The sequence below is a fragment of the Triturus cristatus genome, chromosome 7 (genome assembly GCF_964204655.1).
Source record: "Triturus cristatus chromosome 7, aTriCri1.1, whole genome shotgun sequence".
In the NCBI taxonomy this organism is placed as follows: domain Eukaryota; kingdom Metazoa; phylum Chordata; class Amphibia; order Caudata; family Salamandridae; genus Triturus; species Triturus cristatus.
The window spans coordinates 1,689,613,668-1,689,638,255 of NC_140590.1; the positions used below are offsets into that span (position 1 = coordinate 1,689,613,668).

The window sequence follows — 24,588 nt, forward strand, 5'->3', positions numbered from 1 at the left end:
TGATTACCGTGAGTTGAGATGCCCAATAATATTTATGGATGTCGGGCACTGCTATCCCTCCCATTGAACCATCCTCTAGTAAATATGGAGAAGGCTATACATGGTGCCCAACCCCCATCCATAGCAGCGCACACACCTCTGCTTCAATCGCTGTAAAGTAGGAGCCCGGCACCTCATAAGGAGTGTTTTGCAATCCATAAAGAATTCGGGGTAAGGACATAATTTTAAAAAGGACCGCCCTGCCCAGGAGAGAAAGTGGGAGTAATTTCCAATGGCGTACGTCTTGTATTGTTGAAAAAGGTCTGGATCGGAAATAATATATATATCCCATAATATTGCAAGATAGTTATTTTTGAGGAATAATACAAATGGTGCAGTGACCACGATCAACTAGTGATAGTGATACAGGTCATTATGGACTCTGTCTCCAATCATGAACTTTTCACCGACAAATCATTGTTTTTAAGTGTGTTAGTCTAATAAGTCCAACGGATACAATGCACTATATCAACTCCCAGAATGCAATGGGCTTTTAAACAAAAGTCCTGAGTTGGAGACGGTGTCTGGAAGGACCTGGAAAGGGGTGTCACCCTAGCTAGTGATCGAGATGATCACATTTTGATTGTGATTTGGATGCCCTGAGCTGCTACTCATATTCAATCAATCAATCAGGGTTTGTAAAGCGAGGCTACTCACCTGTGAGGGTCTCAAGGCGCTGGGGGGGGGGGGGGGGGGGGGGGGTCGGCTGCCGATCCGTCTGAGTGTTGGAGTTCAATCGAACAGCCACGTCTTGAGGTCCTTCCTGAATTGTGTCTTCGAGGCCGATTTCCTGAGGTGGATGGGCAGTGTGTTCCAGGTCTTGGCGACGAGGTAGGAGAAAGACATTCCTATGGTTCTGCTCTTGCAGATTTTTGGGGCAGAGGCCAGGGAAAGCTGGGCGGAGCGAAGGTGTCTGGCGGGTATTGGGAATGGGAGGCTGTGGTTCAGATTTGCAGGTCCTGCGTCGTGGAGGGCTTATTAGGCGTGCGTGAGCAGCTTGAAAGTGATTCTTTTGTTGACTGGGAGCCAGTGGAGTTGTCGGAGGTGTTCGGTGATATGGCTGCGGCTCAGCTACTTTGTTATATTGTTGAATAATGTGCTGCTGTGTTGATGACTTCCATTGCTTGGCTCTACTATTTACTGCAGTCAAGGTGTTAAGTGGTGTTCTTTTTACAAAGTAAGAACCCTGGCAGGAAATTACAACGTTATTGTGACCGATAACCAGAGCCACTGGAATTATGCGGCAAGGGAAGATCAAATTATGTGGCAGGGTTAACTAAATTATCCAGCAATAAAAGGCAAATATGCAGCCTAATGCAGCACGTTTTGCGTTTGTATTACCTTATTATTTTGCCAGTCTTACACATGTAAACACTATCTGGGCAAAGGTTTTACCTCATTTGTACCACTTTGATACCCAAATAGAGAAATAACCAATAGAAAGCTCACAAGTTAACCTTTGCGAAGGGTCTTTTACTGTGCAGTCACGTGTTGCCACGTTTTAGCACTTTTAAGATAGTTGAACTAGAAACATTTTTTTGCTGAAATCTGCAGATTATTGCAGCAGATGATGGATTATGTGACAACGCATCAAATTCATAACATGCGGGAAAACGCTACAGCTGCAAAATCGCATAATTCCAATGGCCCCTGCTGTTCACTCTGCTGAACTGTATATAGGTTCAGCCTTCACACCACCTCCTTTGAGCGAGGTCTCCCAGCATGTGAAGAAGGCTTCGGAGACCAACTTTCGACCATAGGCCTGGTGTGTAGTGTCCCAATTAACACCTGCAGTTATCTCCTCTTGATGCTGGTAAGAAACACACCCAAACCCCCGAGTGGTTCAGGCTTGCTCGCTACGCTCGCGTGCTACAGTGCTGTGCGGCAATTGTTTTACGCCTCACCACTTTCAAATGTCACCAGCTGCCACTGGTTAACCCACAGACTAAATGTACCTAGATTTGAAACTGACCTGCAGGCTACCCACAAATGTCTGCAGCAGGCACATTAACCCGCTCAGCTCGATTACTGGCAAAGTCATCTGGTACATGCAGGTTTTTGGCAGAGATCTTAAACAGAACTCTGACTCAGTGAGTGGTCTCACTTGGATACAAACCAGTGATCCGCAGGTCGCTGTCAGGCTGCTGCAGTAGGTACTTTATCCCACTATGGTATCTTAGAGAGATTCCAGCCCACTACCCTGCGTTTGCATTATCATCGGTGCATCTGGCTGCAGAACCCTTCTGCCTTTGGCACTGAGAGCTGCCACCTGCTGCATGCATAGATTTATTCAACTGGTCCTTTTAACGCCCTGTTCCTGGTGCATGACTTGTGACACAGGCGTCACGGAGATCACTGCACAAGGTACACAAATATGTATCTGCCTGCAGGAACGCACACCTGGCTAGCTGGGTACATACGAACCTATGCAGCCGGTGCGTAAACCCGCGAAGCTATCTGACTGGGAGTGGATGCTGTGGGTGACAGGTGACACGCTGACCTCTACAGCTGCACATTACCCAGTTCGCACCTTGTTTACGTCGACGCACTCGATTTACGGTTCATAAATCCTGCCTCTGCAGTAGGCACATTATCCTGCTGAGTTGCAGCATGCCGGCCAGTTGTTTGTCTTCCTGTAGGAGCCGGTTTCTGATCGCCTCTCTGCCGAGCCACGTATAATTATAGTTCAGCTGGCGCTCCGCTCCCATTATTCATTAACTGGGAGCTTGAGAGGAGCCGGCTGAAAAGAAGCCTGCCTTTGTCCCCGGGGTTTAGCGGTCTATCCTTTACTTCAGGTGTGTGAGAACTTCCTCCTCCTCCCCCCCCCGCCCTCGATCTCCATAGCAATCCCTGCGGGACTCGACCTGGGAGGACAAACAGCGGAGCGCAAGTCTCGGCAGTTCCTGCGCCGGTGCGCCACCAGCCACCACAACTGTGCGCCACCGAAGTCGGCGGTTCGCAACCAGGTGCGCCGCCAGCCACCGTGCGCCTCCATACTCTCACTGGGGCGCCAGCAGCCGATACACTCATCGGTGCGCCAGCAGCCACCACAACTGTGCGCCACCGAAGTCGGCGGTTCGCAACCAGGTGCGCCGCCAGCCACCGTGCGCCTCCATACTCTCACTGGGGCGCCAGCAGCCGATACACTCATCGGTGCGCCAGCAGCCACCGTGCGCCTTCAGACTCACTGGTGTCCCTGCAGCCGCCACAGCTGTGCACCACCGAAGTCAACGGTTCGCATCCAGACTCGGGGGTGTGCCAGCAGCCACCACGGTCATCGGTGCACCACCAAACTAAACTGCGCCACCAGACTCTACAGTGCCCCAGCAACCGTCACACTCACCTGGATCCCAGCAGCCACCGTGCGCCTCCATACTCACTGGTGCTCCAGCCGCCGCTACAGTCAGCGGTGCGCCACCAGCCACCGTGCGCCACCGTGCGCCACCAGACTCACCAGAGCAGCCACTACAGTCAGCGGTGCGCCGCCAGACTCACCGGTGACCCGGCAGCCGCCACACTCACCGGTACGCCAGCAGACGGCACAGTGTAACAGCGTGAGCCAGCAGCCAACGGTGCGCCAGGAGACTCGCCAGTGCAGCCGCCACAGTCAGCGGTGCGCCACCACACAGTACACAGTGCGCCGCCAGAATCACCGGTGCCCGCAGCCCCAGCAGCACACATAGTCCACGGTGCACCAGCAGCAACCGTTGCGTACCGTACCCCAACGGCCAGTGCGCCTCCGCAGCATCTGATGCGCAACCAGACACCGGTGCGTACCGAAGGCACCGGTGCTCTACTAAGCCTGTCGTGCACCACCACAGCGGACCATCTGCCATCAGGAGGGGCTCAAACGACAGCGACCTGCCCGAGCCTGGGAGTCTGTCTCGGGTGAACAAGTTCCGGCAGGTACACGCACCCTGCGTCTCTCCCGCCTGGGTCACCATCACCGTGTGCTGTGGACGCATGAGCTCCTGGCACTGCCGGGGACTGCAGTCTGGTGTTCGGCAGTGCTACGGGAAGTGAGGGCCTCGTTAGTCACAGCTGTCTGCTCCGGATGTCGGCAGTCCTCCCACCAGTGCCCAGGTCAGCAGCACCTGCTAGGGTCTCATCGGGGTCCCTACTCCTGAGGACAGGGCCCAGGCCGCAGTGCCACCGCCAGCACCCCGAATCCCAAAAGGTGAGTACCTCCGACAGTCCGCGGCCTGTTTCTGGGAGGTGAGGAGGTAACACTGTGATGACGGGAAGCTGGGAGCGATGACGCGGGAGGCTTGGAAGAGGTGGGCTGGTGGCTCCGCCCCCACTGGAGCTAACGGAGAGCCACTCGCTAGCACCGGCGCTGGCGGTTCTCCTCCCTAGGTGGGCGTGGCAGCGGTGCCTTGGCACCAAGGTGTGCGGGAACTGGCAGCTAATAAGGCCGGACATGCCCGATTAGTTCTCCTTTTCTCCTGCCCTCTCTAACACCGTAGTTTACTGTTTCCAGTGCGTACGCTGAGGCAATCTGTGTCTGTCTCTTTCCCTCATCTCTTTTGAGCCAACTCTCTTTTCCTCCCCTACTTACACCCTTCCTGTTCTCCCTCTCGCCCTCATTTTCTCTTTTGGCCTCTCCACGTCTCTGTGTCATGCGCGCGCTTTCATGAGCGCCCTCTCTCTTCCTCTCTAGTTCTGTACTCTCTCCTTCCTTCTCTCCCACTCTGTATGTCACGCCTCCCTTTTGTTGTCTCCCTCTTCTCGCTGTGTCTCTCAAAAGCCTGCTGACTCGTTCTGGCAAGACCCGGCACGCCTGTCTCTCACCAGCGAGACAGCCCGTTCCTGACAGGGATTCTGGGATCTCCTCCCTCCCCCACCTGGCTGCCAGGATGACTTCCAAAGAGTGAATCACTTGGCACGGACTCGGGGATCAGCGCTCTCAGTGTCGGGTAAACTGTGTTTTTTATAACGTTTTAACGCACCTGCTTCCAAGCGCTTTCTCGCGTGTGAGTCTGTGGTGATGATGTCTGGGGATATTTACTGGCTCTGTAGGCGCCGTGGTGGCTGTTTATTATCGTGGAGGGGCTTTATATAAACGTGGTGGTGCGTTTCGGCTCTTTTTGTGAATCTGGAGGGAGTGGGTGCCCTGTCAGCCCACCTGTGTCCACCCTCGTAGGGTGCCCGGCCGCAAACGAGCAGCGGACCCGAGGTTTCTCGTCTTTAGGTCTCGGCTACAGACCGCTTTAGGTAGACCTATTGTTTTCAATAATACTATACTTGCGTTTGGGCTTTGTGTCAAACCATTGGTCATGATTGCACGAAGAGAAGGAAAACAGGCCCATGTCACCAGTTGGTTAGCAAAACACTGCCATATTTGGGTACAGAAGGACACTCACTGTAAAGTAGTGGGCCCTAGGCCCACATACTAGATAAAAAGACAGCATGGACACAAGGTTATGGTGGGTGTAACTGGCCCAGGGCACGTGTGCCCGGCCCCTTTTATCAGCAGGGTCACCTGACTGGTGACGTCTGTGTTGGATGGGTGTTAGCACGGCTCCTATGGAGCAGCCACTGAGTGGCGTGTCCTGCAGGACACTACATTCCTCCAAAAATCTCAAAGAAAAACAACAAAGTCCATCCTGTGGAACCAAAACAACAACAAACTGGATACCACATGGTCCTTCGGTTTCTAGAGTCAATCAGCAGGACAGCAGTGGACATACGGGCCGATGAAACGAGCGGCAACAGGTCGTCTCCGCTCACATTCATAATTTAACCGGAGTGGTTCAGGACATAAACGATGGCTCAGAAATGTCAGGGACCTTCCGGGTGCGTCAGGAGTGTTATCGGAGTCCAATTCCAAAGCATCCATCATGAAGCAAGCTTTGGTGGCTGCTTGACTCGTTGAACACGTTTGCAACCTGTTGAGGTCCCCGCTGCAAGGGCTTGCCACCTCCTGGCATCCAATGGTTGAGCTGTGTCAAGTCTACCCCTCGCACATGTGGAGGCCCCTTGGATGGGTTATTATGGGACTGCATGTGGTCTGCACTGGAGCTGCGTATGTGACACATCTGGGCCGCTGCCAAGCCACACTTGCAGCCGCTGGGGTAGATGCGTCTTGGTCAAGACTCGCTCTCGCCTCCGGGATCAGGGTGTAGGCAGGGTGAGTAGGCAGTCTCTGGTTGACTGACTCTTCCGAGTGTCACTGGTGCTTCTTGTCTGTGGTTCTGATAACAGTGTTGTACTCCACTTCGGATGATCTATGCTCCATAGATGGTAGGGTTGACACATTAAGACAGGGCTAGCATGCTGGGGTTGCCAGTCGTGTGGTGAACCTGTTTGATCTGGGGCGATGACTTGCCTTGATGGTTGAAGGCATTCTTTCTTGGGTCTTCGAGCAGCTTGGATTGATTGTGGCCAGGTGCTTACATTATTTCTTTGCGGTGGCATCTGCATCCTAGTGCCTGGATATTTTGGGTTGCTGAGCCATTTGTGACTGTGCCTGGACAGATCTGCTGGGAATCATGGGGCAGGGCTTTGCTTCGTGCGTGCTTGCAGCATACTCTCCGTTCTCCCGCTGTGCTATCACCAGGTCATCCTTGTTTCTCCTAGATGGCTTGCTGCTTGCGTGTCTGGATGCGCTCCGTCAGGAGCTCAAGTCTTCTTGAGAGTGCCTTTCAGGCCTGTCCTTTCTTGATCTTCCATCCTTGTCTTGGGTCAGGTTTTCCAGTGTGAACCAGTAGGTCACACACTTTCTCCTCCTCTTTCTCCTTGGTGCTTCCGCATGCATCTTCTTTCCAATTATGTAGATAAAGCTTCTCATTGCGAGTCTCTTCTTCTAGGTGCAGCAGCATGCACCATCTTCGGGACCTGCCAACAGGACCTCTTAGTGGTCGACTGTCTCTGGACTATGCAGGTGAGACTCCTTGTCACTTAAGTCTCATCTCCTTCTGGGTGCAGCGGCATGCAACTTCTTCAGATGCCGGCCAACAAGGCCTCTCAGTGGTTGACTACTTCTAGTCTGGGCACCAGCTTCAGGTGTTTGGCTCTGGCTTGGTGATGATCTGGGCAGTCGCTGATTCCTTTCTCCTCTTCTTGAGCACAGTCTGGCGTCCGGCCATATGTTGCATGTTCCTTCTTCAGAGACCTTCATGGAGGTCCTATTCTGTGGGTATATATATGTGGTTGGCCCTCTACCTCTAGGGTCTTCCACCTGTCTGACCCTCTTCTTCTCTGGGTCGGTGAGGCGTCATGCCACGTGTCGCTCATTCCCTCCTTAGGGACCTCATTGGAGCTCCTATTCTCGGGTATTACCTCTTCCGGGCCTTTTTTTTAGTTAGTAGTAAGGAGCTGTGCTTCTATCTCTTTTTTTTCTGGTTGGCGCAGCACTTGCCCCTTGAGGCATTGCGGCCATCAGGCAGGGTTGGTTGGTAGGCTGCTGCACGGTGTGCCTTGAGGGTGCAGGACGATGTGGTTCTGGTGTCTGGACCACCATCACGGCACTGTGTTCTTCTGTCCACCTTCATGTCCCGCCTCGCTTTCTTCAGACCTTCTCCGGCCTGGAGCTGTGTCCATCTGGCAGGCTTAAGCAACAGTGTGGTGTCTCTGGGAATCCCAGTCTCTTTAATGGGTGGCAGGTGGTGAGTTGCGTCTTGTGGTCTGGGTATCTTCCTGGGATGCTTCCACTTCTCAGTGGTGCAGAAGTACAGTCGGAACGCTGTCCTCAGTTTTCTGCTCAGCTGTTCCAATCCTCTCCTCAGCTCAGGGGAGACAGGCTCCTGCCCATGTCTTGTCTGGAGCTGGCTCTCTGGTGGTGCCATAGTGCATTTGTGTCTTCTCCTTCGCGCTTGGCAGACTGTACCAGGGTATCTCTGAGGCCAACCGCTGCTGTTGGTTCTTGGCAGATGGAGCTATTTGCTTTGCCACTTTGATTCACTTGTACTGTCTCTCTTTGGAAGTGTCCCTATTTTTATTACTACTTTTGGGCAGGTGATGGACTGGTGCAGTTCCACTGCACAGTAGTAGGAGTAGCATTTGATGCTGCAACCGTTTACCTTGTTGGATTGGGTGATACAGTCTAGCTGTGGGCCCTGGGCTGTTGGCAGTCTTATTTTCCCTGGAAGTAAGGCCTGTGGTTGCCACACTTGCATGCTCTTAAGGCTACTGAGATGGCTTTGCATGTTTGAGTGATGCTACCTATCCGGCGTGGGCCCTAGAGCTCCTTGTGGTGAGCAGATCTCTTCTGTGCCTATGCAGGGCCCCTAGGGCCTGCTGGGATTTGGGGTGTGGTGTTGCTGGGCAGAAACCATGGGTGATCCTCTTACACTATCAGGTGCCCTGAGTCTTTGTTTTATGACCACTGGTTCCCCTCCCCTCGGGTTCATGATCCTTGTCTCTCTTTTCTTTAGCAGGGTATGCCCTAGTGAGCCGGTGCTCCTCCAGGCAGTGCTGGGGCGGCTTATGTTTCTGGTGCTTTAAACTAGCTTAGTTCTGCCATTGACACCCCTTATGTGACCAGCCATAGACTTCCTGCGCCTCAATCACACTGCTGGGGCCGTCCTATGCCTTGCTGTAGCACCACTGACAACACTGGAGGCTCCTGTAACCTCCCTTGCTCTCATGCAGACTGGCCTTCTGTCCTGCTGCTTCCCAGTGCAGCACTTCTTGTGCTCCATCCACAGCTTCCCATCTTGTGCCTGGGGGTTTATGCTGGTGTGGCGGGGTTGCCACAGGAGGCCAAACGGTCTTCTCCTCTCCTGTGGTGGTGGCAGATGACCACTGGGGTGCATAACGCTTTCAAGACCCAGCCTGGCTTTCTTTGACTCACCCACCTTGGGCTTACCCTCTGCTCTGCTGTTCCTCAGTGTGGCGCTGCACTCCTTGTACTGCCTGTATATTCCCTCTCTGGTGCTAGGTGAAAGGGTATCGCCGGTGCAGTGCTGTTGCCACAGGAGGCAATGGGGCTTTTCTCCTGCTGTAGTCGCAGTGCGGTAGTGGCCTACTGCCACCACGGGGTGCATCGTGTACACTGCGTGCGTCTCGGCTTCACCTTGCAAGACTCTGGCACTGAGGAAACAAGCATATGCAATGCAATAGGTCTGGCATTTGTTAAAGTTAGAGCTGGTGGCGTTGAAAATAACAATGTTTTTTACTTTTGTTTTTTCATTTGCAGTGGAGTTATTATATTTGCATAGCACTATTGCCAATGGTATAGCAAAAGTAAAAAACATTGTCATTTTCAACTCCAACAGCTCTAATTTTAACAAATGCGAGATCTATTGCATTGGAAATGCAACGAGTCTCACATTTGTTGGAGTTGAAGTTATTGGCATTATAAATGGCAATGTTTTTTACCTAGCAGGGTTGCTGGGTGCAGTACCATATATGGCCAAAAGAGGTCCCATGGAACCTCTTTTGGCTACATCGATACTGCACCCTGCAAAAGATATAGTAAATCCATCCTACCCATAATGCATTGCATGCAAGACAGTACTACGAGTACATTCAAATAAATATGTCCATATATACAATTAGTAGCTTTGAAATGTGAGAAAAAATGGTTATATTAATTCCGTATTAGGTTGTACTCTGTGTGGAGCTGACGAAGGGAAACTTATAGAAGGTCTTATATAAATGTGAGATGTGATAGGGAGTAAAGTAACCACTGCCAGCCTAGTTTCGGACCAAGTGAGTGTTCTGTCTGAAGCCTTTTAAGAAAATAGTGCCTTGAGGCTGTAGTTAAAACTTATGGAATAACAACACATGTAACACATGTAACAGGGGTGTCCTCCTGGGAGGTTACAAGAACAGACAAGGTAGTACAAAGGAGGGACTACTAATCCTATTGACCAATGAAAATCCACCCTTACAAAGGACAGGGATGGGAGATAAATAAAGAGAAAGGCGGAAAGAGGGCAGAGCATTATGCCCATATCCTGAATACAGCATGTCTCGAAGAGATAGCGTAAGCGCTGCCTAGGGAAGACCTAAAAAGTGACCGCTCACGTATGTGGACTTGGGTATGTGGGGAGATCTTTGCCCTTTTTTGTCCCGGGGCATCAGCTGCTCTGAGCTTGGGTTGGAGTACGGGGCCCTCTCTCCAGCCCAATGTGGCCTTTGTAGCAGGATCAGACTCAGCTCAATCTGTAGGCGTCTTTCCTCTCCATTGGAATCCATGAATGTTGTAGGCTAGGGGAGACTCTTCCCTTCACTGGGAAATGTGTGCCTAGGTGGGGTACCGTGACAGTGCCATCCAGCCATCCTCCTCCCTCACGGCGGGTAACCGTGGGGCAGCTCAGCAGGTGGGGCCAGACCACTTCGTCGCCATTGTAAAGTAGTGGGCCTAGGCCCACATACTAGATAAAATGACAACACAGACACACAGTTATGGTGGCTCCTTTTATGAGCAGGGTCACCTGACTGTTGGCGCCTATGTTGGATGGGTGAGGGTGGGAGTTAGCACAGCCCTGAGAGAGGGGCTGCTGCATGGCGTGTCCTGCAGTACACTTCAGGTCTGAGTGCCAGTTTAGCTGCTGCACTGTTGATAGCATGCCCCTGATTTTACGGCTTTGTTGTCGATTTCAGTTGTCTCATCTTGATTCAATGGTTTTGCTCCATCTTCTTGTGTTTATCCCTCCTAGGAGCATTTCCCTCTCTCAGTATTCTGATTGGTGCTGGAGATGGAACAAAATTAGTCTGAGAGTCAATAAATTGGAGGTCAAGAGGTGGTAGCAGAAAAGGGGTGGAGTTATGAGGGGCTGAGTAATGAGGAGCAGAATCTAGTATGCAACTTACATGTTTACTTTTGAACAATTCTCTGCAAAAAATAAATAGACAACATGGACAAACGTGAGGATTATTCTGTTCGGGCTTAATAAATTAGTCAGAAGCAGACTGCATTTTAAAATATCATAGGGGGCTCAGGCACCTGCTGTAGAGATCTTTATATGTATCCAGTATTTTTCAGGTCTGATAACATTAAAACTACTCTGTTGGGTGATCCACCAGCTGGAGAAATCTGTGTGCAGTCTAGTCACAGCTTTGACTCATTATAACAAGCATTTGCAATGCAATAGGTCTCGCATTTACGCAAGTTTGAGCTATTGTCATTGTAAATGACAGTGGCTTTTATTTATGTTTTAAAAACCAAAACATAAATAAAAGGCATTGTTATTTACAATGCCAATAGCTCAAACTCGCGTAAATGCGAGACCTATTGCATTGTAAATGCTTTTTTTTTACGAAGCCTTTATTCCACTTGTTATTACACTGCAGAAACACACAGCATCTTGGGGGCAATTCAAGTAACTTGCCGGGCTTGTGGGGCATCAAATAACTACGTCTCAGTAAAGGCGCAAAGATCCTGGTCGTTTTAAAAGGCTTCTACGGATCAGATGGCGCCGCTCTCTGCAGCCGCAAACACGCATCTGCTTCTGCGACAGCACAACAAGGATAGGTAGGCGTTAGTGCAGCAGAAGTCCAGTGCCTAGCTGTGTCTTATACGGGGAGCAGCCGAGACTCAGGGTCGCGACAAGACCACTGACCTCGCCACAGGCACTTGAAATGACAGGGCACAGCCCAAAATCTAAGAAAGGGGGACGTTGTGATTTAAATAATATTAAAAACACACTATATACTTGTAGGAGAGTAGGGTCTGCTATCCTATGGTCACCCCAAATTTTTGCTTTTTGCTTCACTGGTTTTGGACATATTGAGGCTGTGGGCCTGCCAATCAGACCCCCAGCCTGCTGTTCTCTCTACTAAATTAAAACTATGCACCCTAGGTTCGTAACCAATTGGAAATGGATCACCCTGTCAGCCCCTGTACCAGTGTACACTAGGTACCCAGGGCATTGGTGTACCCAAGGCCTGCCAAGGGCTGCAGCATGTATTATGCCACCCCAGGCTTGGCCTAACAATTTGACACAACTGGCTGATCACTCAGCTGGGGTAAGTTGGTGTAATCACCTCTTACTTAGGTGTAGTATACCTATACCTAACCTTAAATGGGACACCTGGTAACCTATAAGTCACTCCTATGGCAGGCCTTAACAATCCTGAAGGCAGAGTGCTTGGTTCCATGTGAGATGGTGCTCTGGCATGAGCTGAGCCTGTCTGCAGTGGTCGGAACAACTTCCTTCTACTGTTTCCAGATATCGTCATACCATATACTCTTAAGTGCATTATGAACCTCGCGGTTAAATGCTATCTTTGGTTTGGCTTTATCAAAACATGTCGAGTAAGGTGTCATACGAATTGGAATACTAACCCCTCGCCAATTCTGGCGACGGGGTTAGCATTCCACCCTTCTAGAGGGACACGACATGTACAGTACCTGAAACCCGGGTAAAATCAGACATAGCCTCAGCTCCACAAAATGGATGCTGCCACCACAGACACAAGTCTGCCCTCCTGCTGCTGGGAGTCCTTCCAGCTTGGGAGGTGTGGACAAAGGGTTTCCTGCCAGGGGAGGTGCGTGCACCACCCCAGACAGGATTTTGTGTATTGGTCAGGTAGGGCTTGAAAGAAACCAGACATGCCTGTGGCTCACAAGGAGCCTCGGTGCATATGCCAGTTCAAACCGGTCCTGGGGCACACCAGTCCCGGGCCTGGGGCGAGCTGGACAAAGGATTGGGGGTGTAACCACCCCCCTTCCTGGTCCCACCCATAGGGAGGGACCTAGCAGGTAGTCCGGCCCCTAGAATCCGCTTAAAGGTAGGAGCTGTGTCCTAAGACTTCAGACATCCTGGAATCAACTTAACACTAAGAAGAAGACGGGAACTTCGACGCTCTGCTGCACAGAGGACTGAAGCCAATCTCCCCTGTGGTCAGGGAGTGACCACCTTGCTAACGCAAGCACCATCCAGCGAATCAACGTCTGCTTTGCCGCCGCCTCCCGCCGGAGCCCGAGCCCAGAGACTGACAAGACCTGGACCTCCAGACCTCTCACCGCCCGATCCACAGTCCCTGAAAAGAGGAGACCCGTGGAGGCACCGAGACACGTGGAGCCAGCCATCTTGGATCGACTACGACAAGCTGACAAGTGCAACAACCGAGGCTCCCTCCAAGTTGTGCTTTGGGATCTGAGAAGCCCAACTCTCGAGCAGCATTTGCACCAAAGGTGAGCCCTCCAGCATCTCCACGATCTGCGTGGGGCCCTTCTGCATTTTGCTACTCGACGCGCCTAACCGGTTGCTGGCCCGCTGGCTAGTGGCCATCTTGGCGACGAACTCTACGAAAAACACCGCTGGTCTGGTTGCTCCAGACTGGCCCTTGCTCCTCTCCAAAGGAGCAATCCTTCTGACCTTGCTGGTCAGAACCAACAGCTGATTTCCGAATCCTCCTACAATTGCTTTTGCCAAGGCTTGTTTGCTTCGACCAAGTCGCCGACACCGCCGACAGCGAGAGCCTGCGTGGGACAGCTCGTGAGCCGACTCCTGGACGTCGTCGACCTTCAGGGACCACGTGGCTGCGGAGACAAGCTACCCCTCATCACCTGTTTGCACCCGACATCGCCTGGTACCTACCTGGTGCCACGCCGGTCACTGGCTAGTGACTGTGAACACTGTCCCCTCTGCTTTCAGGTCTTCTGCAACTCCGATCCACCCTTGGATCCACCGCATCTCTCCCGGACCGACCGCCTGCAGCATCTTTGTCCCAGGCTCAACGGAACAGATAGAAGAAACCCGACGCACTTTGAGGCCTATGCACCCGCTTCCTGTGGGTGAGGTAAAGCTGGTACTCCGGTGCCCAAGTGTAGTAATACATCTCTAGTGCCTGTGTTCCAAATCTTAAGTTCCTAGTTAACCCGGAAGATCTCCTTTGCAGTAACTTTGTACTTTTTACGCACCCATTGAAACCTATGGGAGCACGCGTGTGACTATTTGCTCTGCACACGCCACCCGTGAACCTCCTGGTCACTAACTGACGTTAGCTCCTTGTAGGCCCAGCGATTCTAGAGGCCCTAGGCCTTTTCCCTTTTCTGTTCGTGGTACTTATACCACTATTTTAGTATATGGTTCGAGTGGCCACCAGGGCCTATCCATATAAAGTGCAACTTCTGTGTATTCTGTGATAATCTTGTTTGACGATTTGTGCTCCTGTGCTCATAAAGAGATTAGGGGTTACTTTGAGAAATAAATACATATATATTTTGAATATATATCTGTGTGGTGTCCTTTCATTGGTATAAAAGGGGGTTGCATTTGGTAAAACAGCTGGCTTAACACGCATCACGAGTTTAGCCTCAAAGACTGCTTAGCCTACGCTACCACTAGGGCAGCTAGTCCGAAAAGGTTGACTTACAACCACACCATAAGGGTTGCTTGGCATGGTACAAGGTGGTCACTTTAACTAGTGAACATCATATACCAGGCCAACTTCTCACATTGGTGAGCAGCGGTTGGATTTGAGCTTGCTGTGTTTTACCATTGTAATCTCTTGGTTACCAATTGAAAGATCACATAGGTACCTATAGGTACATATAAAACAAGATTAGATATACATAAGTTCTACTGAACTTAGTTGTTGTAGAGCAAAGGGAGTAGCACACCCTGACTACAACTACTAGATAGGTTTAGTAGGTAAACCCAAGTGTAGGTAGATTGCAACACATCCACCCACACTTAAGAGCAATGGCCGGGGCAGAGGGGTCCACTGTACCCATCTCTGTTGAGAGTGACCCCCAGAGGGCACCATCCAGCTTTGCTACCCTTAATCAGAATGAGCTCAGGCATTTGGCAACTCTTAGAGGCCTTAAACAGCCCAAGAACCCTACCTCTGCTGAGCTCAGAGAACTCTTACAGAATGATGAGAATCAGAGAGAACTCAGGAAAGCTTCCCAGTTAGCCCCCTTAGGGTCAGGAACAGGAGGCCCCCCTTCTGAAGATGCTACAGAGGTACCCAGTTCCAATAGCCATCCCTTAGATGAGAACCATACTACAGGGGAGGAAAGTGGTGAGGATACAGAAAGTAGTGATGATGAAGGGAGAACTAGCCCAGTGCCAAGTATTATACTTGGCCCAGCTAAACTAAGGCTATTGGGGACTGACAATGGGTTCACCCCATTGGATCTCCCCAGTGGACTTAACACAGGGCTTGGGAGGCAAAGGAATCGCTCAGGTGACTCCAATGCTTCTCATGGCTCTAGAGGCTCTCAAGGTCACTCCAGGAAAAGGATGACCACCCCTCAGAGGAGGGAACATGAGGCCAGAATGCAGGAAGCCCAGCTGAGGATCAGGAAGCAGGAGCTAGAAGTAGCCCTGATGGAAGAAAAACTGAACAAGGCTAGGCAACCTAGAGAGAGTGGGTCTATACCCACTGGTGGCAGCATTGTCCCTAAGGACAAAGATAGGGTCTTTGACAATAGGAACCTGTCTAAGGTTGTGCCCCCCTACAAAAGTGGGGATGACATCCACAAATGGATAACTGCTCTTGAGAGAGCCTGCAAAGTACAGCAGGTTCCTGAAGACCAGTGGGCAGCAATCCTCTGGCTCTCCTTTGAAGGAAGAGGCAGAGACAGACTCCTCACTGTTAGAGAAGAGGATGTCAGAAACTACAGAGTCCTGAAGAGTGTTCTGGTAGATGGGTTAGGCTTAACCACTGAACAGTACAGGTTAATGTTCAGAGACACCCAAAAGACACAGACTCAGGACTGGTCTGAATATGTTGAATGTGCCACTAAGGCTTTGGAGGGTTGGTTGCTGGGAAGTAAGGTATCTGATTTTACAGGATTGTATAATTTGATGATGAGAGAACAGATTTTAAATAACTGTCAAAACCAGCAACTGCATCAACACTTGGTTGACTCTGATCTGACCTCTCCCCAAGAATTGGGAAAGAAGGCAGACAAATGGGTCAGAACCAGGGTTAAGCAAAAGAACCAGAACCAGGGCCAAGGGGGTGATCAGAAGAAAACAGACCAAAAGGGTGGAGATCAGAAATCTAAAGACCAGAAGTCTTCAACAGGGCACCAAACTACTGCTAAGGAGGGTGGGTCCCAACAACAGTCCAAAAAGAAGAAAGAAGGTCAAAAGAAACCCTGGTGCAATCATTGCAAGAATACAACTCACTGGACTAGTGATTGCAAAAAGGGTGGAGCCCCCAACACTGTTGCCCCTAAGGCACCTGCTCCCAGTACTACTGTTAGCAGTGTTGGTCCCCAGACAAAGGGTGTAGTGGGAATCACTATGGGAACTGAAGGAGATTCTGACTTAGACAGAACCCTGACACAGGCAGTCTTGATCTGTGATGGGGACATTGATTTGTCCCTGACTGTGAGCCCCAGTAACCTGGGCAAGTACAGACAGATTCCTTTAATTAATGACAAAGTGGCTCAAGCCTACAGGGACACATGTGCCAGTGTCACTATGGTGACACCAGGCTTTGTGGACCCTGGACAGTACATACCAGGTGAGAACTACCTGGTGACCAATGCCAGCAATGCCACTACTTCACATAGTGTGGCAGTTGTTAACTTCTCATGGGGAGGGGTAACTGGCCTCAAAAGGGTTGTGGTTAGTGCAGACCTCCCAGTAGAATGTTTGTTGGGCAATGACCTAGAGAGTTCTCTATGGTCAGAAGCGGAGTACAGGACTCATGCAGAGATGTTAGGTATATCATCACATGTCCTTGCTGTGACCAGGTCACAGGCCAAAAAGTGCCTCACTGAACCTCAGGTCTTGGATCCTGGAACAATGGGCCAAGCACCTACCAAGAAGAAGAACAGGAGGGTCAAGGCTGTGCCTTCCCCCCTGCCTCAGAGTGATGATCAGCCTTCCCAGGAAGCTGATCTAGAGGACCCTGAAGGAACTGTCCCTGAAGAGCTTGAACCTGATCAGGTTGAGTTTCTGGGGACAGGGGGACCTTCAAGGGCTGACTTGAGGCAGGCTCAGTTATCCTGTCCCTCTCTTGAACCCCTCAGACAGCTGGCTGCTGCTGAGGCTGCTGGGAATGCTCAAGGTACCCATAAAGTGTATTGGGATGAAGGGCTCCTTTATTCAGAGGCTAGAGACCCCAAGCCTGGTGCTACCAGGAGGTTGGTTATACCTCTGCAATTTAGGGGCTTCCTTCTTACCTTGGCCCATGACATTCCTTTAGCAGGACACTTAGGCCAGAACAAGACTTGGGACAGACTTGTCCCTCACTTTCACTGGCCTCACATGAATGAAGATACAAAGGAGTTTTGTCGCTCCTGTGTTACCTGCCAAGCCAGTGGCAAATCAGGTGGCACAACAAAGGCCCCCCTAATACCACTACCTGTGGTGGGGGTCCCCTTTGAAAGAGTGGGAATAGACATAGTGGGTCCCATGGATCCTCCCACTGCATCTGGGCACAGATTTATACTGGTGGTAGTGGATCATGCCACCAGGTATCCAGAGGCAATTCCCCTTAGGACCACTACAGCACCTGTTGTGGCCAGGGCCCTGCTGGGAGTATTCTCCAGAGTGGGGTTTCCTAAGGAGGTAGTATCTGACAGAGGTACCAACTTTATGTCAGGATACTTAACAGCTATGTGGAAGGAATGTGGTGTCAACTACAAGTTCACCACCCCTTATCACCCACAATGCAATGGGCTTGTTGAGAGATTCAACAAGACCCTAAAGGGTATGATCAAAGGATTACCTGAAAAGCTCAGGCGAAGATGGGACATCCTTCTACCCTGCCTTCTGTTTGCTTACAGAGAGGTCCCACAAAAAGGAGTTGGCTACAGCCCCTTTGAATTGTTGTTTGGGCACCCTGTGAGAGGCCCACTGTGTTTGGTGAAGGAAGGCTGGGAGTTACCTCTCAAAAAGCCTAAGCTAGACATAGTGGACTATGTACTTGGTCTCCGCTCCAGGATGGCTGAGTATATGGAGAAGGCATCCAAAAACCTTGAGGCAAGCCAGGCCTTACAGAAAGCTTGGCATGACCAAAAGGCTGTCTTGGTTGAGTTTCAGCCAGGACAGAAGGTATGGGTGTTGGAGCCAGTGGCCCCAGCAGCACTCCAAGACAAATGGTCTGGACCCCATACAATCCTGGAAAAGAAGGGAGAGGTCACCTACTTGGTCGACCTAGGAACTCCCAGGAGTCCCCACAGGGTACTCCATGTTAACAGGCTTAAAGCATATGTTGACAGGGCAGACATGGGCTTGCTCATGGCTACAGATGAGGGACAGGAGGAAGAGAGTGACCCTCTCCCAGACCTGTTGTCTCAGAACCCTGAAGATGGCTCAGTTGAAGGAGTGACCCTTGGAGGCAACCTCACTGCCCATCAGCAGACTGAATGTAGACAGGTTCTACAATCATTTTCACATATGTTTTCCTTGATACCTAGTCAAACTGACTGGTGTACCCATGTGGTGGACACTGGTGACAGTCTGCCTGTAAAGAACAAGCTTTACAGACAACCTGACCACGTCAGGGACTGTATAAAGGCTGAGGTACATAAAATGCTGGAATTAGGTGTCATTGAACCCTCAGAGAGCCCCTGGGCTAGCCCAGTGGTTCTGGTCCCCAAACCTCACACCAAAGATGGCAAGAGAGAGATGAGGTTCTGTGTGGATTACAGAGGACTCAATGCTGTCACCAGGACAGATGCACACCCTATTCCAAGGGCAGATGAGCTCATAGACAAACTAGCTTCTGCAAAGTTTTTGAGCACATTTGACTTAACAGCTGGCTATTGGCAAATCAGATTAGCTGAGGAGTCCAAGGCCAAAACAGCATTCTCAACCCCAGGTGGGCACTACCAGTTTGTGGTGGTGCCCTTTGGTCTGAAGAATGCACCTGCCACCTTCCAAAGGCTGGTGAACCAAGTCCTTACTGGGTTGGATGACTTTTGCGCAGCATATCTTGATGACATTGCTGTCTTTAGCTCCACCTGGGAGGATCACCTGATCCACCTGAAGAAGGCTCTTGAGGCTCTGCAAAGGGCAGGCCTCACTATCAAGGCTACTAAGTGCCAGATAGGGCAGAGTAAGGTTGTGTATTTGGGCCACCTTGTAGGTGGAGGCCAAGTTCAACCACTGGAGAGTAAGATACAATCCATCAAGGACTGGTCCCCTCCAACCACCCAGACTCAAGTTCGAGCTTTCTTGGGCTTGACTGGGTACTACAGGAAGTTTGTTAAGAACTATGGGTCCATTGTGACTCCTCTTAATGATCTGACATCCAAGAAGATGCCCAAAAAGGTTCAGTGGACAGTAAGCTGTCAAAAGGCATTTGATGACCTGAAGGAGGCCATGTGCTCTGCACCTATCCTGAAAAGTCCTGACTACTCCAAAGAGTTTATTGTCCAAACAGATGCTTCTGAGTTGGGTGTGGGAGCTGTGCTGTCACAACTTAATGTAGATGGTCAAGACCAACCCATTGCTTTTATTAGCAGAAGGTTGACCCCCAGAGAGAAGAATTGGTCAGCTATTGAGAGGGAGGCCTTTGCTGTGGTGTGGGCCCTGAAGAAGCTGAGGCCATACTTGTTTGGCACTCACTTCAAGATTCAGACCGACCATAAGCCCCTCTTGTGGCTAAATCAGATGAAGGGTGAAAATCCCAAACTGCTTAGGTGGTCCATTTCCCTACAGGGGATGGACTTTACAGTGGAGCACCGGCCAGGTACTGACCATGGGAATGCAGATGGTCTCTCCAGGTACTTCCACTTAGGACATGAAGACGAGACTGGTCAAGGCTAGTTTAATGTCCCAGCGTTTGGGGGGGGGGTTGTGTAGGAGAGTAGGGTCTGCTATCCTATGGTCACCCCAAATTTTTGCTTTTTGCTTCACTGGTTTTGGACATATTGAGGCTGTGGGCCTGCCAATCAGACCCCCAGCCTGCTGTTCTCTCTACTAAATTAAAACTATGCACCCTAGGTGCATAACCAATTGGAAATGGATCACCCTGTCAGCCCCTGTACCAGTGTACACTAGGTACCCAGGGCATTGGTGTACCCAAGGCCTGCCAAGGGCTGCAGCATGTATTATGCCACCCCAGGCTTGGCCTAACAATTTGACACAACTGGCTGATCACTCAGCTGGGATAAGTTGGTGTAATCACCTCTTACTTAGGTGTAGTATACCTATACCTAACCTTAAATGGGACACCTGGTAACCTATAAGTCACTCCTATGGCAGGCCTTAACAATCCTGAAGGCAGAGTGCTTGGTTCCATGTGAGATGGTGCTCTGGCATGAGCTGAGCCTGTCTGCAGTGGTCGGAACAACTTCCTTCTACTGTTTCCAGATATCGTCATACCATATACTCTTAAGTGCATTATGAACCTCGCGGTTAAATGCTATCTTTGGTTTGGCTTTATCAAAACATGTCGAGTAAGGTGTCATACGAATTGGAATACTAACCCCTCGCCAATTCTGGCGACGGGGTTAGCATTCCACCCTTCTAGAGGGACACGACATGTACAGTACCTGAAACCCGGGTAAAATCAGACATAGCCTCAGCTCCACAAAATGGATGCTGCCACCACAGACACAAGTCTGCCCTCCTGCTGCTGGGAGTCCTTCCAGCTTGGGAGGTGTGGACAAAGGGTTTCCTGCCAGGGGAGGTGCGTGCACCACCCCAGACAGGATTTTGTGTATTGGTCAGGTAGGGCTTGAAAGAAACCAGACATGCCTGTGGCTCACAAGGAGCCTCGGTGCATATGCCAGTTCAAACCGGTCCTGGGGCACACCAGTCCCGGGCCTGGGGCGAGCTGGACAAAGGATTGGGGGTGTAACCACCCCCCTTCCTGGTCCCACCCATAGGGAGGGACCTAGCAGGTAGTCCGGCCCCTAGAATCCGCTTAAAGGTAGGAGCTGTGTCCTAAGACTTCAGACATCCTGGAATCAACTTAACACTAAGAAGAAGACGGGAACTTCGACGCTCTGCTGCACAGAGGACTGAAGCCAATCTCCCCTGTGGTCAGGGAGTGACCACCTTGCTAACGCAAGCACCATCCAGCGAATCAACGTCTGCTTTGCCGCCGCCTCCCGCCGGAGCCCGAGCCCAGAGACTGACAAGACCTGGACCTCCAGACCTCTCACCGCCCGATCCACAGTCCCTGAAAAGAGGAGACCCGTGGAGGCACCGAGACACGTGGAGCCAGCCATCTTGGATCGACTACGACAAGCTGACAAGTGCAACAACCGAGGCTCCCTCCAAGTTGTGCTTTGGGATCTGAGAAGCCCAACTCTCGAGCAGCATTTGCACCAAAGGTGAGCCCTCCAGCATCTCCACGATCTGCGTGGGGCCCTTCTGCATTTTGCCACTCGACGCGCCTAACCGGTTGCTGGCCCGCTGGCTAGTGGCCATCTTGGCGACGAACTCTACGAAAAACACCGCTGGTCTGGTTGCTCCAGACTGGCCCTTGCTCCTCTCCAAAGGAGCAATCCTTCTGACCTTGCTGGTCAGAACCAACAGCTGATTTCCGAATCCTCCTACAATTGCTTTTGCCAAGGCTTGTTTGCTTCGACCAAGTCGCCGACACCGCCGACAGCGAGAGCCTGCGTGGGACAGCTCGTGAGCCGACTCCTGGACGTCGTCGACCTTCAGGGACCACGTGGCTGCGGAGACAAGCTACCCCTCATCACCTGTTTGCACCCGACATCGCCTGGTACCTACCTGGTGCCACGCCGGTCACTGGCTAGTGACTGTGAACACTGTCCCCTCTGCTTTCAGGTCTTCTGCAACTCCGATCCACCCTTGGATCCACCGCATCTCTCCCGGACCGACCGCCTGCAGCATCTTTGTCCCAGGCTCAACGGAACAGATAGAAGAAACCCGACGCACTTTGAGGCCTATGCACCCGCTTCCTGTGGGTGAGGTAAAGCTGGTACTCCGGTGCCCAAGTGTAGTAATACATCTCTAGTGCCTGTGTTCCAAATCTTAAGTTCCTAGTTAACCCGGAAGATCTCCTTTGCAGTAACTTTGTACTTTTTACGCACCCATTGAAACCTATGGGAGCACGCGTGTGACTATTTGCTCTGCACACGCCACCCGTGAACCTCCTGGTCACTAACTGACGTTAGCTCCTTGTAGGCCCAGCGATTCTAGAGGCCCTAGGCCTTTTCCCTTTTCTGTTCGTGGTACTTATACCACTATTTTAGTATATGGTTCGAGTGGCCACCAGGGCCTATCCATATAAAGTGCAACTTCTGTGTATTCTGTGATAATCTTGTTTGACGATTTGTGCTCCTGTGCTCATAAAGAGACTAGGGGTTACTTTGAGAAATAAATACATATATATTTTGAATATATATCTGTGTGGTGTCCTTTCATTGGTATAAAAGGGGGTTGCATTTGGTAAAACAGCTGGCTTAACACGCATCACGAGTTTAGCCTCAAAGACTGCTTAGCCTACGCTACCACTAGGGCAGCTAGTCCGAAAAGGTTGACTTACAACCACACCATAAGGGTTGCTTGGCATGGTACAAGGTGGTCACTTTAACTAGTGAACATCATATACCAGGCCAACTTCTCACAATACTCTACTTCTGTTATTACAATACACTGTACAGCGCCCCGAACCCTTGATAGGTGAGTTTGCGCTATAAAAATGAAATGAAAATACAAATACCATGGTCCTGCTGGGTGGTAGTTGCAGCTGGAAGTGACGCGCCAGGAGCATTCCCAATAAGTGAATCCTGTGTGGTCGGCTCTTGTTGCCTCAGTACTGATCATCAAAGTGGTAACCCACCGGTCAGCACCGTGCCCCCTCGGGCTAGTAGGCTGCAGTATTGAACAGCGCATGTGACACTGTGGTGGCATCCACGACACACCTGCCAGTAACGGAAGGCGATTTTAATCCCAGGTGATGTGCACCTCTCGGCTCAAAAGAAGCAGGTGATAAGAGGGGCAGAGGTCCCTGACGTGAAGTGACGTGTAATACATGCAAAGCCAGAGATAGTTATTTACCTGTGCTTAAGGCCAGAGTGGGGAACTTCTCAGCAGGGGTGCAATACTTTAAACGGAGAGTGCCAGCACTTCTCAGCAGGGGTGCAGTACTCTCAATGGGAGAGTACCCGCACTTCTCACCAGTGGTGCAATACTTTCAATGAGAGAGTACCACACTTGTCAGCAAGGGTGCAATACTTTTAATAGGAAAGTACCAGTGTTTATTACTAACTACAAGATACCCTGGTATAGTAAGTACCTTTAATTTTAGATTTCCATTTCAAGCGCTAACCTGAAGCCATCACCAGACAGCAACGCTAACCCTCAGAAAAGGTATTGAAATATGTGGTAATGGAGACATCTGGCCCAAGAGTCTACTCAGAATCTTTTCATGGGACGTCATTATGTACATCTCTATAAGCCATCTGTCATCTGATGACGCAGTATGAATGCCAATGTCATAGTATGCGCTGCTCACCTGTGCCTAGGGTAACTGGAGGCAAAGTACCTCCACTAGCCATTCGTCATCTGATGACGCAGCTAGTGTTTAAGTATGCACATCTTGTCTGTGGCCAGAGTTACTTATGTCCATGCATCCCTGCTCGCCGTTCGTCATGCGATGACGTCAGGTGACCCCCAATGTCTGATTATGCACACCTTAGCTGTGACCAGGGTAACTGACGTCCACCGCCGGTGATGTTTCAGAAGTGTGGTGCAGCAAACTGAGTTTGCAAGAAGTCATCGGAGGGTGGTCACGGGGCCATGCAAGCGTGTACCATACAATCAGTCTCCCAGTGTTTATTTGGGTGTAGGCAAAGCCAGAACCCATGGAGCTGGGCACGGCTTGGTTGCGCTTATCTCCAGCATAAGCAGTATCTCTTTGGCGTGGTAGCATGGGCACTGTTTGGAGCACCTGACATATATGAAATGATGCTCTTACTTCTGATCTCATCCCATGTGCCACTGTTTTAAGCCATGACTACCAGGAAAATGTGTGATTTCACCTTATATGGCGCTGAAAGGCCGTTCCTCAGGTGCAGATCCAGGTTTTGGGTAACTTGGCAACCGTGAAAGCAGGACATCTAAGTTCTAATCCCGGTTCTCGCTTCAGCGCCCCTTGTGATCATGAGCGCAGCACTTCGTTTCTCTTAGCCCCGAGTCCTGTCTGTAAACCTGAGAGCGCTTCGGAACATGATGCGCTCTGGACTCTGGTGTGAAATACAATCGGACAAAGTTGAGGCGTGTTAACTCCTGAAAAGTCCACAACCGCTGTGCACTTTTCAGAGCTGAAGAGAAAACAAAGGCACCTTTGCAAGATGTGACTAAGTGCGTTTTGGGATTAAAACTCACATTTGGCGAAGAGCTGATGGAGCTGCGGGCGGGCGAAGAAAAAGGGGAGGAAGAGGGGAGAGCTCTGGGTAGGGAAAGGAGGGGAGAGGTTAACAGAGCTGTGTGAGTAGAAATGGGGATTCTGCCTGAGGGCGAAAAACCGTAAGGAGAGAAGTTTTGTTGGGAGGAGGGGAGGTGAAACTAGAGGAAGTACAGAGGAGGAAAGGGGCCTCGAGCGTGAGGCAAGGACACAACGCACGAGCAACAGACAACGGGTGGGCGGGGCCCGCTACCTGAAAGCTGTTTCCCGTCCAGGCACGTGCACATCTCCTGTCTTGACTCGCGAGCAACAGATGATGGTTGGGCGGGGCCTAAGGGAGACAGGGCGGACACC

The 24,588-nt window shown here is 50.9% G+C and overlaps 1 protein-coding gene across 6 annotated transcripts in view; it reads left to right on the forward strand.

The window, feature by feature from the left end:
- Window positions 1-2,884: 2,884 nt before the first annotated feature.
- LOC146812763 (tyrosine-protein phosphatase non-receptor type 6-like) overlaps window positions 2,885-24,588 on the forward strand; it is a 302,600-nt gene continuing 280,896 nt past the window's right edge. For 2 of the 6 annotated variants that reach the window (XM_085619866.1, XM_085619864.1), the window contains exon 1: window positions 2,906-4,216. The gene's annotated coding sequence lies outside the window, so the exon portion shown is untranslated. Of the gene's footprint in view, window positions 4,217-4,394; window positions 4,956-6,847; window positions 6,923-24,588 lie in introns of those variants that run through there. The other 4 variants (XM_085619862.1, XM_085619861.1, XM_085619865.1 and 1 more) reach the window with 4 other exon arrangements.